Genomic DNA, 17926 nt, shown 5'->3' on the forward strand with positions numbered 1-17926 from the left:
TTTGCTCCTCCTCTAATAGTGTGTGTGTGTGTGTTAAAAATGTCACCATGCAAAAGTAGAATGTAGAGATTTATCTGTTTGGAATATAGATTTAAACATAAAAAGCCTCTTCTGCTGCTAATCACAGGATCATAATGGGGATGCTGATCAGAGTGTTAATGATCTCTGTGATGAAGAATAGCCTTCCAAGACATGGCAAAGGTGTTAAATGTTTAAAATAGAGTTAATTACTTAGCACAGGGACTTCTTTTGACAAATGGTTTGAATCTCGGGTAATAAAGCAGGTGAAATGCTGGATATTCAAACAGTTTTAAATGGATCTTTATTTACTTTCTGGGACTTGACAGCATGTGAGGTGAGTGCAGATTCCCTAGATCCATGTAACTGAACAGAAGCAGCGAGTACAGATCACAGAGTCCTGCCTTGTTCACTTTTCTCTCTGCTATTCCACATAGTTTGGGAACTCCAGATATCTGAATAATATTGTTTTTATCCTCCAAAAGTGGAGCCTGTTCCTACTTGGTGTCTGGTGTCTATTTTTGATTTGAGGGAGAAGGCTTGAATCCTAATAGATAGACTTCTAGAGCTGGATGTGACTGGCGAGGCTGTTTCTGAGTAAAGTGGTAGTGTTTGCATCTGCTTCAGCACCAGTAAGTGTTACAGTGCTGTAGTGTTTTCTATCCCTTGAAACATAGGCAGTGCACTACAGTTGGTGACTTCTTGTTCCTAAACTGTTCATTAAATTGTCCTACTGAAGCGAGAGACTGGGTTTTAAAAGCTCTTGTTCTAATTTGATGAAAGTGGAAAGTGCAAACGACATGTTGCAGTCATACTGAATGCAGCCTCAGCTCTGCTTCTGTGAATTAGGAAGTAAGAAACTTGGAGCTGTGGATTCAGACACAGGCTGAATGTTGGCAGATGGGGACACATCCAACCTCATGCATGGCTGGCTGCTGTGTAAGGAGGAGGTCCTTCTCTGGGCACATGCTCCTGCCTTATCAGGCCTCGGCAAGCTCATGAGAATTTGCTTTATTTTCAGCAAGGTTCTGTCAAACTGACTCATCCTACAGTCTAGTGGCTTAGTTCTGATAGCAAGCCATGTATTCAGGAAGGTTACAAAAGTGCTTGAGCTGATTCTGCCAGCTGACAGGGTCTTGCTTGCCCCTCCACTGTCACCAGACCCGTGGTCCATCGCTTGGGCTCTCTGAACTGAGCTCACCCACCCATGCAGTAAAACATGACTCTCACACCGAGATTACCCTGGGCTTTTGTGAATGACTGGGTGGATGTTCATGGCTTGGTCCTTCTTCAGTAGGTATCTTTCTTTCCAGAAGGTAATTACCTTACCTAATGGCTTGCTTGCTGCTGTGTATGGGTTACCTTTGTTTTCCTACAAAGCTTTGAATACCTGGAAGGGAAAGTTTTTAGAGGAGTGATTTGAAGTCAGTGTTAGCTTGGGACCTTGTGTGCTGCCATGTAGCACTCTGATCCTGGAAGTGCTTCCAACTGGTTGGTCCTATTTCTGTGCATGGTTTTCCCCTTCTCAACTTTTTATGCAGAGTAGGTCATCTAAGATTGGCATATTTCAAACCAAGTGAAACAGTCTGGGTTTAATCTCCTGAATATCAAGGCAAAGCGTTTTTTCTGAATGCAGGAGATAAAGATCTCCCCCATGAAAGCAATTAAGCCAGGAGTTGCTAGACTTTCTGGAAGACTTCAGTGGTAAACAACCAGTGGGTTAGGAGGAATTTGGCACAGCTCTGGCTGATTAATGTGAGACCTTTTCGCTGCACCATCGTGCACTCATAGCTTCTGCAACGGTAAGGAAGCAGCTCACTCACTGTCTGAAAGGGCTGCTTCACCATAAATAAATAAACCCCTCTAAAAACAGCTTTGACCACCAGTGCTGGGCAGCTCTTCTGCACAACCATCTTATTAGGTACCAGCTGCAGTCCTGCTGCCAGCTTTCCTCTGCAGACTGAGCCTGAGGGACTGCTCGTTAGCTCCCTGCCTGCCTGCGAGAGAGGAGCATGTAAAATTCATAGAGGAGGAGAGGGCTGTGATGTGACACTGTGGGAATGCAGGTGGGCTGGAGCCCTGTGACAGGATTAAACTAACGTGCTAATGGTGCTCCTCACAGGAGGCTGCCTGCTCTCTGCAATTTCACCATTTTCTGCTGTAATCATCCCAGTGGGCTTTCACCAGCTCTTTCCAGTTCTCTCTGCTGATAGAGCCTGTGGTTTGTGTGAGGGTTTTGGTGAGTTTTGAGAAATAGGTGTTCCCTGCCTTCCAAAATTGGAAATATTCCTTCAGTTGCAGTGTTTGCTGCTGCCCTTGTGTGACAGTGCAGTGTTAAGAGGGATGTCTTTTCCCATGAGCAGTGTCTGCAGCTGGCAGAAATTTCTGTGCACTTGGAAATGTTGAACTCCAACCTCGTGCTCATGCTGTAGTGTGGAGCTTTCTTACCACACTCCTTTCAAAAGAAAGGCTGAGATTTTTTAGTATTGATTCCAGGGTTTATATTCAACTGTTTTGCTCAGGGAATAGCTATTACATACATGTGCCTCGTGAGAAGCTGAAACCAAGTCCATCTGCCTTTGTATGTGGGAGGCAGAGGATAGTGTGTTCCCATGTAGCTCTGACAGCCCTACAGGTCCTGTTACCCTAGGGATCATCTGTCTTTCCCTGTCCCTCTCTTCTAGCAGATCTGGTTTAGCTGAGATTAAATGAAACCAACCTGAAAACGAAAAGGCATTCATTTAACTCTTAGTGAAATCCAGTGCTAAGTAAACAAGTATTTCCTATAGATGCTGTTGCCAGGGCCCTGCTACAATGCACTTATTCTCATGAGTGTTTTATATGGAAAATGTTTGGCAGGCAGGAAATATGGAACATTTTTTGCACCTCCTTTAACATTTTATATAATCTTAATAAAATGTTAATCTTCATAACAGGTGGAACAATAACTGCTTAATGAGGGTGTTTGTCTTAAATGCAGCTATTCAGGAGGCTATAGGACAAATAAATGGGAGACTGAGCAAAAACACACAGTTTGGCTGCAGGGAAGACAAAGTTGAGAGAAAAAAAATGGGAAGCCAGGTCTCATTTTCACTGGTATGGTCTGCATCACTGAAATGCTCTAGTGCCTCGAGGGAGTTGCAAATGTGGTTTATTTATGTTGGAAGGGCCTCTTACACTTCCAGTGAAGCACAAAACAATGAGTAAAGGAGCATTAGGCTTAAAAACTGCCCGATGGACTTTGTATTTCATCATCTGTACCACTTGGGAAGCATTGTTTTTAGCAGCCAGCTTTCTTGCAACATGCTGTGTGACAGTTTGTGAATTTCTGTATGTCCCACTGCATTATGCTGGTTTCTGGAAGTGATCTTGCACTGTGCCACCCCTGTTGCATGCCAGCTCATCCACCTAGCAGATTCAGGGTTGGATCTACAGCTTTCCACAATGCTGGCAGCTCAGTGTTAGCAACTGAGTGATTACTGCCTAACATACAGTGGTCCATCCTGTATGGAATGCTTGACGTCCCTCAGGCACTCACAACGTGGGACACACCATGTGGGTTTGGGTGTTGCAGCTGTAGGACTTCAGAGGTTCCTTCCTTGGCTGTTTGCCCCATCTCTCTACTGAGATTTGCCTTGCTAGTAGTGATGTCTCAGTTATTTCTTGAGGCAGATTTGTTGCTTATGCCCGTGTATATGTAACTACACCATTTGAGGTGAAGAGTAATTGTGTTTGAAAACATGACGGGTTTAAAGATGAGTGACCTTTGTATGCCAGACTCCAAGAATTTGTCCATCAGAGGCTCATTTGCATTTGTTGTGGCATGAAAAGTATGTTGCCAAGAGGTGCCTCCTTGCCCTGCTGCTGCTGAATCAACTGACTGAGCAATAACCATGCTGCAACTTCAGCAACAACCATGGAGTGGGACTCCTTGTACCAGTGTGATGCATGTACAGTAACAAAACAGACCTAAACTTGTTGTGTAACTATTTCTGTTCACAAAACACAAGTTGGAGAGTTTGCCTATTAGCATTTAATAATCAAAGAGAAATGTAAAAAGACTCTTCTGCCTGATGGCAGAGATTTCTTTGTGCCTAAAACTTGTGTTTCTAAAAAGTGGTCCATAGATCTCTTGGCATTTGGGTTGACTGTGGTCTGCAGAGGTAAAGGAGAACCTTTCAGTCTTTAAAAGGGGCTTAAAAGAAAGGTGGGAATAAAATGTTTTAGTAGGGCCTGTTGCAATAGGACAAGGAGAAGTGGTTTTGAACTAAAGGAGAGTAGATTTAGACTAGATATAAGGATGAAATCTTTACATGAGGGGGTGGTGAAGCACTAACAGGTTGCTCAGACAAGTGGTAGATGCCCCATCCCTAGAAACAGTCAAGGTCTGGTTGGATGGGGATGTGAGTAACCTGACCTAATTGAAGATGTCCCTTTGTATTGCAGGGGGGCTGGACTTAGACTGCCTTCAAAGGTCTCTTCTTACCCAAACCATTCCATGAGAACATTGTGAAACCTAACCAGGGCTTGCAGTCAGTTCTGGTTAGTGCTGCCCTTAGAAGAGGCAGTTTCCTTCAAAAGAGAGAGCTTCTACCCATCAAATGTTTCTGTAGCAGAAAGCTATGTTACAAGCAGCTGGAATGTCCTCTTCAAACTTGTGTTTGTTGCAAAACCCTTCCATGGCCAAAGTTTGGGACTGTTTGTTGACTTTTTCCTAACCAATGTGTATGTTTCCATTAGGGCTTTGTCAGCAGTTGAATCTTGCAGAGTTGGGTTTGGGGTTTTGTTGTTGTTGTTTGGTTTTGGGTTTTGTTTGTTTTCTTTCATACATTTTTCAGGTCTGTTTTGGTGCCTGAGCAGGATGTGCCAAACTCTTCAACTAAAAGTAACTTTGCAAGTTGTAAACTTAAAATGACATCGGCGCTGTAGAAGCCTCGTCTTAGTTTTGTCCCCTCTTTCCACAAGGAACGCATCACAAACTAAATCAGAAATCTTTGTTCCCCCAGTTTCTATACTTTGATAGCATTTGATAACTTTATTGTATGAATCTCCTACTCTCTTTTGCTTGTTTTAAGTGAGAAGAGCACTGACGTTTCCCCAATAAACTAAGAGACCAGAGTCGGGGGCAAGTGTTAAAACTGGAATTAGCTTTTTACTTATCCAGATTAAAGATGACTACATCTCTTTGCAAATAAAACCCAAAGATGCAAGAGGTCATTCATGTTCTGGCTTCTGTTTTTCATTGCTTTGCAGGGGGCTGCATTTTGTACAAGCAAAACCTTCCTGATAATTTTAGGGGGCTGAGCAAGGAACGGTGTGTAGAGTGACATGATAAAAGATTAGGCTGGGTAAGAGGAAGGTACACACCTAATTTTGGTTTGGAAAATAAGGTCTCTGTATTGTTAGCACTCCAGGATCAAGCAACTAAACCTTCCAAACCCCCGTAGGACTGACAAACCAAACCAAGCCACCATCTGGAAATGATTCTCCGTGTCTTCGTCTGTATTGCTGGTGTAATGAAATGAAACCGAAAAATGCACCTCTTGTAATTGTTGAGTTTTGTCATGCAAATGTGTTCTAGACTTTGGAAAGGATTGTAAAGGTTTTGCTGTGATTTTGATGCTTTGAAGAAAACCTCCGTGTCCTCGCTGCTCTGGTTGAATACGTGGGTCAGCTCCCAGCGAGGCTCCAGCTTTCCAAATCACTTTGCAATGAATAACAAGCTCGTGGTTGTGAATAGGAGGAAATTGGATGCAAGATATGAAAAATTCTCAATTTACATAAGCAACTAGTGATTGCTGTGTTATCAGAAGAATACCTTCCTGAACTGGTTTAAAATTCAGTCATTATCATTCATCTTCAACTGGTCTGCTCGGATATTCCTTGGCTGGCTGCTGCATGCCTGGGGAGGATTTGGTTAGCATTCCAGCTTTTTTTTTTTGTAGTTTGCTGCAAAGGTCACCACCTCATAATGCTGCACATGTGGAGCAGAGCACATACAGTTTCTGTCCAGAGAATTTCTGTTTTTATTAGATAATCCTCATACTGGAAAGCTGACTCTGTGAACCGGAGTGGAAGCGCAACGGAGGATGTCATCTGGAAACGTGGCAGGCACAGGGGTGAATTGGCAGAGTTTCCTTTGTACTGAGGGATATTGTTCTAATTGCCACATCATAATCTTTGCTTTATATAAAAAAAGATACAGCTGCTTCATATTGCCACTTGTTATTCATTCATTGGCAAGTGGAGGGAGAAACAGCAGCGGACTGTATTGTTTAAAACCCTGATTTAAATGTGTTAAGAGACACTAGAGAAAGGACTTTGCCTTGCATGGAGACAGGGCTTTCAGAATGCTAAGACTGGATTTTTCTTGTCAAGAGAATCGATATTCTGTGACTTCTTCCCAACCTTGAAGTCTGTGCCATGGCTTCCTCTCACTGTGCTGTATCACATCTATTTTAGGATGGACATCACTTGTTTTTGGGAATCTTTGGAACTTTTATATTGCCTGAGGCTTTTGATTTCGTAACCTTTGCCTCATGTTTGTGTCCTTCTTAAATTGAAGGGTCGAAAAGACTGAGAAAGAATTAAAGTCAGGCTGGGAAGTTAAGACAGAAGCGTTTAGCTGTTTTCAGTGTCGGTCTGTTGGTCCCCAGTATCTCTGTGTAGTGAAACCCGAATGTTTAAATCATGTCCTGGAAAGCTTTTGGAAGTAAAAATACAGACTGCATGCAGAAACAATGAAGTGAAGTTGATTTGTGGCCACCAGCAATGTATTATGTTAAAACTTAGTCATTGATTTGTTAAGAGAAATTACCAGCACAATGAAACATTTCTTCTCCAATAATTCTTTCTTTTGTTTTCTCCTTCATTTTCTTACTGTCAAATACTGATACCAGTGTAATAGTAGCTGTTTAGCAACAGGAGTATTTATTCCCTGAGTAGCATTAATGTACTTGAAGTCTGTCTACATTCAAAGTAGCATTAATGCCTTTCTTTCTCCTTGGTGTGTGAACTCGCTAATCCCAATACCCCAGTGGATTACAGGGTCACTTCTGCACCTCCAGACGGATGTACAACACAGAGATAATTGCACAGAGAAGCAAAAGAAAGGGAATTTACTTAGGTTGCTGAGCTGGCTGGAGGTGGTCTCTGTACAGCCTTTAAATCCTTAATTCAATTTCAGGTTTTCAAGTCAGTCCTGTCAGACTTGTGTACTGGATGAGGCTTGGCAAGCTTGTGGCCTTGCATCCTGTGCTTTTAGCATGGGGAGGTGTGCTTCCACCTGAGTAACGTTTCGATGGCTCTTCAGCACGATTCATCATGTATTCCTAAAGAGTGCAGCTGTTATGTGACTCTCTTAAAGCATTCCAGGGTTTAGTAAAATACTGTTTGTGCCAATGCAGCAGCATGTAGCACATACAGGGTTTTCCTGGACACCTTGTATTTCTAGGTTTGGGAAGCTCAGATGATGTACTGAAAGGTAATTAGAGGAAGGAGCTGATATTAAACATTCTAATTTGAACACTCCTTTGACTGATAAATATTTTATGCTCACTGAAGCATCCTCAAAAATGAAATATGGATGAATGGTAGCAAACCTTGCAGTCCTCTGAAACATTGAGAGTTTATCATTTCAAGTGCAAATGCCTGCCAAGGGATTCTTGATTATTTTTAATGAAGATGACACTGTACACACGATCAGCACGAGAGCTTCGGAAGTAAGAGAGTTCATGTAACTGGTATCTTCTGGAGGAAATCACAGCAGAGATGTCTTTTGAGTAAATGAGCAGCCTTTTCTCCAGAGGTTGCAAAATACTTTATTTAGACTAAGTTAAACATGAATTGAGATGGAAAAAAGAGGTCAAATAAGTCTCTTCTGTTTTGAAATAGAAAGTGTTTTAATTGTGTTCGTTTTCCAGGAGCAGTGGAGCTTGCTTCACAGTTAGTAAATGTTTTGTGAAAAAGCAGCTTGTAATAATATTTACAGGAGGGATGAAAAAATACTAATTGCCTCTGTCATTGTTTTAATTTTAACAATGTGTGTGCTCACGAGTCCTTTGTGATCTTTTTAATAGGTACAACTCAATTGTCTGTGACATCACGTCATAAAAGGAATTGATACTTCCATTACACACATCCTGGGTGTTTTGAGTCTGGGTTTTTATTCTGAAAAACTGGTTCCTTCCACTTTAAATTCCTTTTTTTTTATTTGTATGCTCCCAAATTCTCTTGTCCACTCTGTCCTCACCATCTTGTGCTATGTTGACCATAAGCTACAAGACTGTGTGGATGTGCGAGGTCCCAGGATTTGTGCTCGTAGGTTTGTAGCAACTGCCTTGTGTGCTTTAGGTTGCAAAACATAAACCTGATGTCAGTTGTCTCGAGATTTTCATTCTGTCTTCTACAGCTGGCATAGGGCAGTTCTCAGTCCAGTCTGCTGTCCTCTCCTCCAGGCTTGGAAGTTTGCATTGGGGTTAAAACCGATTCAAAATAGAGGAAAAATCTACTTAAAAAAATAATCTAGGCTGTTTCAAAATATCCTGAAAGCTGTTTCATATTTTTTCTTTTTGCTTTGCAGCTTTCTATGATTTGATTGGGATTTTTCTTGCACTTTTATCCTATATTTTTCAGTAAAAACATTGGCCTCATCAGAAGTCCCATCTGTTCAGAAATGTGAAGCTGTCCCAACTGGAGTTGGAGGCTTTGGTGATAATATTATGACAATATTATTGCATACTGATCCAGCCCCTAAAAGGATGAACTTTTTCTAGATGTCCAGAAATAAACTTCTGCCTTAACTAGTGTGAAATGAATCTACAACCCTGGCAGCTGAGCATAACCAGGTTAAAGTGCTTGGTGGGGTATATGTGTCTCTGCATCTCTTGGAGTGCAAAAGCATATTTAAGATGAGGAAGACCATGGGCTCATTTCATGACTAAGTACATCAGCAGTCTGTTTTGTATCATTAGTGATCTGCATTTGAAGATGCTTTACAGTTTTTGCCCTTTAAATGTGTGCTTTTCCACCCTGACTGACAAAAAGCTCGCTCCTCGCAGCAGGTTATCGAGCACAGTCCTTTTGGAGGGTGGTTGACTGATGGAGTCTTAATGTGAAGGACACTTGTCTGCAGAGCAGGAGTGGGAATGGGATGTGAGAGTCTCCTGCACAGTGTCTTCTGGAGCCTCTTCCAGATTGCAACTGCTGAATTGGTAGAACCCATCTTCCAACACAGAAATCAATCCGGTGTTGTTCTGCTCGGTGTCGTTAATCAGCAGCTGATCAGTGTGTGCTCTGAATTTTAAATGGGGATTCTAATTCCTTGCTACTTAGTGTTTGAAAGAGAAATGTAACAATCTCAGCAAAACTAACTTTTAGGAGGCTGAAATAACTGTTTTTCTTTAGGAAATACTGTAGTCTCCTCTTCTCCAGACTAAACAGCCCCAGGTCCCGCAGCCTTTCCTCATATGAAAGATGCTCCAGTCCCCTGATCATCTTGGTGGCCCTGCACTGGCCTCTCTCCAGCAGTTCCCTGTCCCTCTTGAGCTGAGGAGCCCAGAACTGGACACAGGACTCCAGATGAGGCCTCAGCAGGGCAGAGTAGAGAGGGAGAAGAACCTCCCTTGACCTGCTGCCCACACTCATCTTGATGCCCCCAGGCTGCCATTGGCTTATTGGCCACGAGGGCACATTGCTGGCTCATGGTTAGTTTATTATCAGCCACCACTCCCAGGTCTCTCTCTGCAGAGCTGCTCTCCAGCAGACCACCCCCAGCCTGTCCTGGTGCAGGGGGTTGTTCCTTCCCAGCTGCAGGACTCTGCCCTTGTCCTTGTTGAACCTCAGGAGGTTCCTCTCTGCCCAACTCTCAAGCTGGTCGACGCTGTTGTTTTCATGGGGTGTGTTTGTTTATTTCACATGACAAATACAGGTTTGCCAATATTCCCATAATTAGAGCAACAACTTAGAAGTTCTGTCTCATGTTCTGATTTCTTCTTTTGATAAGGCTTTTGTGCTACTTACTGTCCTTTTCTTGCAAGGTGATACGTGCTGAAATTGCTATTGTGGCAAGAGAAATAAGCAGAACCAGGGTTGTTTCAAGGTTTTGAAACCCTGGCTAAATAACAACTGCCTGAAAAATGACACCATTTGTCAGACTGTCTTGGAGACCAATGTGGTAACTAGAAAAATTTGTACTTAAATGTCAAATCACGGGTTTTCTTTAACTGAAGGGATTGTGCATAGCTAAGTAGCTTCCACCTGAATGTTGTTGATGTTAAGCAAACTTCAACTGTGTAGTGTTCTTCATAGAAAGGAACACTTAGTGTGCAGGGTGTGTGTTTCAGGGAAACTTGAAACAGACATGGGAAAGGGAAGTTGCCAGTGAGATATCTTTCTCATTTCTTCATTAGGAAGACATTTTTGGTGAAAACAACAAAAAAAAGACCACTAGGGAGCAAATCAGGGCAAAACTCTGTCACTTGTCACCAAGCACATCTTGGCCTTCATCAAATCCCTCTGCCCCAAGCCCTCTCCATCTCAGCATCTGCCTTGATGGAACCATCCCATCTTCTGGGGCCCCACAGTCAAGGACACTGGAGCATCACTCTTGTCCTGCAGGCCATTTGGTTTGTAAAACAATGAGAGTGCAAGATAAAGGACTGGGGTTTTTTTTGCACAACATCTGATCACTTTTTGCTCCTGAAGGCTGGATGTAGAAATTCTTGTGGGATGGCTTGGCAGGAGCGCCACAGAAAATGCTGAGGTGAGTTTTGCTCTTCTCCAACGCCTTCCCTCATTAAATCTGGAGCTTTCTCTCCTTTTTCTGGGCTGGAATCAACTCTGCTCCTGATTAACACTGGAGGTTTTGTTTGAGTTTTGGTGGTTGGGTTTTTTGTTTTCCTCTCCCCTCTTTCATGCAAATGATGTCTTGCTATTTTGCTTGCTTCCCCCCCCCCCTTTTCTTAATTAGAAGAATAAATGCTTGCCATTCATGCACAAATTGCTTTGAAGTGCTATAGGAATTCAGTTCATGAGCCTCCCCTTAGTCTTAATCTTTCATATTTTTTGCCTGTGAACTGATAACATCTAATGGCTCTGCTCTTTCCAGAAGATTACATTTGTTTTCTGTGGGTTGCTCTACCTCCCTCTGTGTCCCCAGATAACAAGTTAAGCACGGGGAGGAGGAACAGTTAATCAGCCAGCTCCCATTGAGCATTCTGCCTAGATTTTCTTTCACTGAGGGGTGACTCAGCCTGGACCCACAGCTCTGTGAAAGAACGAGGGAGAAATAGTCCTAGGGACTCATTGACCTCATGGATCCAGCTGAAGGTGGGTTGCTGGATGCTGTGGGCTAGTTCTGCTGCTCTGGATGTTGTGCTGCAGAGCAGGGGGGTTGTCACTGGCCTTGGATGGGGACTAGCAGTCCACTTGCAAAAGTGGTTTAGCAGTTTCTTCTAGAGTTTGTTTTTGTTTTGCTGACCTGGCAATTATTTACCATTTTGCATTGATTTTTGGGGGTCTGGGATACAGCATTTTGTTGTAGGTGTGTTTAAACATCTTGTTGGTAGTGACAGATGGTTTCCTGGCTCATGAAATGTAATGGATAGAATTTATCAGATGATTAATCCATTAGTGTGCTTGCTCCTTGATTTCATTCCACCCCTGGTTTTGGAAGCAAGAGGAGAAATATTGTACTTCCAGTGTCAGTTGATGGGTAATTTTCATTAGCATTTAACTGTAGTGAAATGTTGTTTCCTAAAGTTCAGAGAGAGTTTCAGGGGATTTCAAATTTCAAGGTCAGAAAGAGTGCAAAATGAAACCACCTCTTCTGGGCTTCTGTAAGCATCTGGTGAGTGACCTGCAGTTGTAGCTCTGGGACTGTCATTGATTCCTCAGAGATCCAGAGAGTGGCTGAAATGAGACAGGACCTCCTGAGATCTTTGTGTCCTACTTGGACACAAAGGTTTGTGCACCTCTGAGGATGAGACTCCCCAAGCCCCCTGGGCAGCTCTTCAGGAGCACTCAGTGTTCCCTGGCACACAAAGGTGCAGGCATAGAGATAGCTTTGCACATGTAACTTGTGCCTGGATCCTTTCCCTGTCTGCACTCCTTTGGCTCCCACAGCAGCTGCACAAACCAAGTTTGGTTTGAGAAGTGTTTTGGGAGGCTACATCAGCAGTTATTTCTTTCTAACCCATCAGATAGACCGGTGTTACACTGGAAGATTATTTAGTGTGTCCAGAGATTTATGAGATGGTATGTCAAGGGCTGGGTTTTCTAGCCACTGCACCTACATGAGATGGCATGCCCAAACTAACCATGTGAAAATGGGGAAAGGAGTTAACCAACACAGCCCTACAGCTGGAGGCATCACCCTCTGCAGACCCTACTGCTCCAGGCCATGCACCTTCAGTGGGGGTACAGATCTCAAAGCTCTTTGTTGTGTTTGGTGAGATCTTGCACCTGGAAGCTGGTGTGTCCAAGCTCACCTCTGCATGGGCAGCAGGACGGGGTCAAGCTGAAGCAAATGTTAAGCCCCAGATCGATTTGAAATGTAACAACTGTGTGACAATAACTTCACCTCCAGGCTGGAGAGGACGATGAAGGTAGCAACCCATGCAAAGTCTTTATCTTCTTGAGTTGATTTCTTTCCTTTACTTTACATTATTAATAGGTAACTTAAACCCCTTAAGAATTTGGGAGTATGAAGAACTGTTTCTGCTCCTTTCCACTCAAAAAAAGGAAGAGTGTGGATTATATGAAAGAAAACACCATGCAAATGAGGGATGTAAACAAGTGCCCATAAAGTTCTTCTACTTATTAGCACAAGTCGTATTTTCACATGAGAGTACTCTTGGACACTTTATTACAGGCACTGACTCGTCCACGAAGATACTCACAGTGTCTTTCAGGTTGTTACCCCTCTATGATTATTACCTTGAAAGAAGTGCTGTTGCCTGATGTGGAAGTAGCTGAGAACCGAGTGCAGCGTGTTGAGGTTTTGAACTTGTGTGTCTTTCTGAGCACAGGCAGTGTCAGATGGGTAAGAAGCACGACGGCAGCGGTTGCAGGGAAAGGCTGTTGCAATATTTATCGTGTGTATGTTGATGGTTCCTGCTGAGAGATCCTGAAAAATGATACTCTTGGACATTTAAAGAAAACAGCTCTGTAATTACATTAGCATCAGCCCATTCGTTTTCTGCACAGAAGTTCAGTGTCGTGATTTATCATCGAGAAATTCCTGTGTTTGAGCTCGTCATTCCCGGGGGTTGGTTTTGATTCAAGTACATCTCTAATACCTCACTCCAGCCTTAGTGTTTGTGTGCTGCAGCACACAAACAAAACCCAGCAGCTTCTGCCTTGATTGTGTTAAAAAAAAGATGAGGAAACAAAAATCCCGTGCTCCCAGCGTGTGTCTGTACGTCCCTTTGCTTTTGGTTGTTTGCATTGTTTGACTTTGCTGTAAAATTACAGACCTCTGACTGGGATGTCACAGAAATCGAACCAGGTTTCTTTTGCATACTTGCTGTATATTGAATTAATTGATTGAATTGGTCAAACATAGTGATTACACTAAAATGCTATCAAACTCCCTTGGCTATAGAGTTACACTTATGTATTGGTCTTAAACGCTTAGAATCACAGAATGGTAGGGTTGGGAGGGACCTTTGGAGATCATCCAGTCCAACCTCCCTGCAGAAGCAGGGTCACCTAGATCAGGTCACACAGGAACGTGTCCAGGTGGGTCTTGGAGACCCCCAAGGAAGGAGCCTCCACACCTTTCCTGGGCAGCCTGGGCCAGGACTCCATCACCCTTGCAGTGAAATAGTTTTTTCTTATGTTTCAATGGAACTTTTTGTGTTCCAGCTTCATCCCATCACCCCTTGTCCTGTTGCTAGCTACAATAGAAAAAAGAGATGTCCCAACCTCCTGCCACCCACCATGTTTATGTTCCCTTTATGTTCCCTTTACAGGGAAAAGGACCAAAAAATTACACTAAGTTGAAAAAGTTTTCAACCTGAAAAATACAATGAACTATTTTAAGTTTCACATAATAGAGGCTGGAATAAGGAATAAGCGTAGGGAGAAAAAAACCAGTCCTATTGAGAAGTCCATCTGCTTTATATTTCAAGGCTGGGTAGCATAATTTTCGTTTTTCTGAAATACTGCCATATACATTGTCATGAGTATAACCTTAGTCAAGTTACATTGGCTAAATGAATAATCTTTTTATCATGTGGAACTAATCTTCTGAGGGTATTTTCCCCTCTCACTCTTTTCTTCCTTCATCTCTGGTCCCTTGAAAAAGAAGACCAAAAAAAATCTGCCAGTTCTTGATTGCATTTTTGGCAGTTACTCAGTTTTCCATAGTTTTCTCTCCTTGCAAATGCCTGAAGTTTTCCAAGGAAACAAGTTTCTAAGAATTGTGCTCTACTTTTGACTGTTTCAAGCAATGTCACACCTACTTACCATCTCCCCTTCTGAATACCACTCTTGAAAGGATCCCAAAGGCCTTTAACTCCTACAGGCTAATGGTGTAAATGCTAGCTGCGATGCTTTCTACCATCAAAATGAAGATCAAACCTCAAGACCCTCCACTTCTGTCCTCGATGTGATCCAAAGGTTTTGCCCCAGTGTTGGTGGCCGATCAGGGAGCAGGGTTGCAGTGGGCCAACTCAGCACAGGCCAGCAGGGTAGTGGTAGCTTGGTTTGTAAATTGATAAGCAATCTTCATTAAGATAAAAATGGAGAAGAGAGGTTATGTTTTACTGCTTTAAATCTTCTCACATGCTGAGGAATGTATGAACTCGCACGTGGAGGTAGACATCTGCATATACACACACACACAGACTTGCACCTTGAGTGCCAGGAGGTTCTGTCTTCACTTTGCTGATGGGAAAGCTATGTGTGATAGTCTCAGCTTTTTCTCACAGTTTCTTCCCCAGATTCCTCCTCATTACAAGTAATGTTATGTAAAGTTTACATGTAAAGTGAGCAGAGTCATTTAAATGAAGCTGCCACAGGAGTCACGTGATGCTGTGGTTTAATGACTCCAGACACCGAGAGAATTGAGGTCAGCTTTCCCCATTAGTGATGTAGCTTCTCCGAGCCAAATGGAGATGGCAGGAGATGAACTGGGCCAGGATAGCAGAATCACAAGCTGTATGAGACTTTGCACTTCCTCGTGTTTTAACTGAAGGTGTCTGCTTTCTGCTCTGAGCCCTGCAAAAGCACCGACCTGAGCTCAGCTTGTGAGCTCTGCATCATCTTTCTCTGTCTACCTGTCTGACCAAGACATCTGCTGCTGCTTGACAACGTAATGAAAAAAGCCTTAATTGGTTAAATACTGCCTGAAAACTCGTTCTGAAACCCACAGAAAGGCATTTGCAGTGTGATGGTGGGCTCTTCCTTTTAGCCATGTAGCTGATGCGTGTCCTTGGGCTGAGCCAGATGTGTAATACGAGGCTGCAGCTGTCATTGCTCTCATCAAGATTGCCTTTCGCTGTGTTTCCTTCCAGTCATAGAATCATAGAATGGTAGGGGTTGGAAGGGACCTCTAGAGATCATCCAGTCCAACCCCCCTGCAGAAGCAGGGTCACCTAGATCAGGTCACACAGGAACGTGTCCAGGTGGGTCTTGAAGCCCTCCAAGGAAGGAGCCTCCACAACCCCTCTGGGCAGCCTGTGCCAGGGCTCCCTCACTGAAACATTGAAATAGTTTTTTCCTATATTGAAGTGGAACTTTTTGTGTTCCAGCTTCATCCCATCACCCCTTGTCCTGTTGCTGGCTACAATAGAAAAAAGGGCTGCCCCAACCTCCTGACACTCACCATTTCCTCCCTATATATTGTAAATTCTTAGAGGAAAACACTAAGCATGTCCCTGATCTCATGGGAACCCAGTATTTAATGTTTCTAGGTTTTAGAAAATGGTAACAAAACATAATGTGATCTGGCTTCAGACACTACAAAAATAAACTGGAGGCAGAAGCCACAGGTTTCCCTCAGAACAATCTCACTCGGTGAGTTTTACCAGAAAAAAAGAGAAGAGGATTTGTTACGTGTTTGTTTGCTCACCACTTTTTAGAACATTAACCTTTAAAATAAGAAACAGACCCAGGTTAGTAGCTGCTTGAAGTTTGGAAAGTATTGCAGCCCTGCTGAGCTAATCCTGTGTGTGTTTGACTTAGGGATGTTTCGCTACTGCTCTTTTGGATACTTGGTTAGTATTGTTGGGATTTTTCATCCTATCCTTACCCAAATATGAGAGGTGACAGCAGCCTACATCCCAAATCTGCTCTAAGTTTTGGGTTTGGGTTTTTTTTCCCCTTAAATATCCCCTTGTATAGGTGATCAACCAGCTCCTAAGAATATACAGCCCAGTGGATATTATACTAATCCTGTCTTTGTTTTTCCTGATTCTCTTTGTCTCTAAAACTGGGGTGGTTTTTTTTTGGTCGGTGGAGAGATGGATTCATATCTCATCTGGCAAATAACAGTGATGTGCAAATGGCTGACTGCTCTGCAGAGCCCTTAGCGCTTGTTTTTGGTTGGGCACCTTGGAGGTTTGGGGGTGATGGCTTCTTTTTGTTTGTTTTGATGAAGTGCTGACAGTCAGACTGGAGGCTTTTGAAGTAGTTTTGCTCTGCAGTGCAGTGCTGCTGAGTTTATTTTGATCTGAGGGAACAAGCCAGTTAATATTTTACTTTTTATGCTAAGCTTTGTTTCAAGTCATCTCCCAGATCTAAAACTGACTTGCCTTCAGCTTCAAATGGTGAAAAGAAGTCTCCTAAGCTTTGTTTTAGCACCCCATGAAGCTAAACCTGAGCTGCCCCTTATCTCTGGCTTGGTGGGAAACCCGACTCCATCCTACCCAGAGGTGTGGGTTTGGGTCCTGTGCCCATTCATCACTGTCAAACCCCACCTGTGGGAGGCATTAGACAGCAGTGGCCCAAATCTTCCCCATCCCAGCCCCAAGGACTCCTGCCCTTGGATTCTCTCATCACCTCCCAGTTTACCTCGCTTGTCAAATATTTGTCTTGTTGTTGAAAGCTAAAAGTGAGGCGGGCTGGTGGCACCAGGAAGCACCTGGATGCAGTTAAAGCCATTAAAAGGTATATCTAGATACCACAGAAGAATATTTTCTAGGATGTTGCAAGGGCTTTGACCTGGACAGGTAATTTAAGAGCTTAGGGAAGCAAAAGTCTTTAATGTGATGAAAATGTGTGTCTGTAAAATAAACCCCAGGTTCCTCGGGACTCCATCCAGGCTGTGGTCATTGTCTACAGGCTCGTAGGGACACATGTCTTGGCTCTCCTGTAATCTGTGTGTCTCAGAGTTGTCACAGATTGCCAGAAATGCTGCACTGGTCCCTGCAGATACGATGGTTTTCTCTTCCTACGCTTCTGTTTGTGTATTAAACACGAGTGCCGTATTCAATAAGGGAAAGGTGGGGGCTTAAGAGCGTGAGTGATGTGCTGAGCATCACGCTGCAGGATTCAGGTGTTGCCGGAGGCATGGGGGCCCTGGGGATGGTGCTGGGCTTTGTGCTCAGCCCCAACCCGCCCCACGGAGTTCAAATGTGAGTGTAAAGCAGCAGGGGATGGATACAGCCAGCCAGCCAAGCTGCTTTCCTCTGAACACCTCCTGAAGAGAGAATTCCAGCTCCTCTGACTTCTTGATTTAGACCTGACTAAATCTGGACTTAATGTAATTTCTGCAGTTTACTTTTGGAACAAAGTATGGAAAATGCAGATGCTTCAGAACCCCTGAGTTTTGATGAGGTTTTCCCCATTCTGTTTACTTCTGAATGTTGTGTTTGCAAACTGATGCTTTGTGGAGGAAATAGCTGAAGCGATTGAAGCAAGGTTTGCTTACGGCGCTGCCGAGCCGTGGCACCACTAAATGCTC

General features: G+C 43.4%; 1 protein-coding gene across 1 annotated transcript in view; it reads left to right on the forward strand.

Moving 5' to 3' along the window:
- The window catches only part of CACHD1 (cache domain containing 1), a 109843-nt gene that overhangs the window by 16055 nt on the left and 75862 nt on the right, over positions 1 to 17926 (forward strand). The window lies entirely within an intron of this gene.

The sequence above is a fragment of the Colius striatus genome, chromosome 10 (genome assembly GCF_028858725.1).
Source record: "Colius striatus isolate bColStr4 chromosome 10, bColStr4.1.hap1, whole genome shotgun sequence".
Classification (NCBI taxonomy): domain Eukaryota; kingdom Metazoa; phylum Chordata; class Aves; order Coliiformes; family Coliidae; genus Colius; species Colius striatus.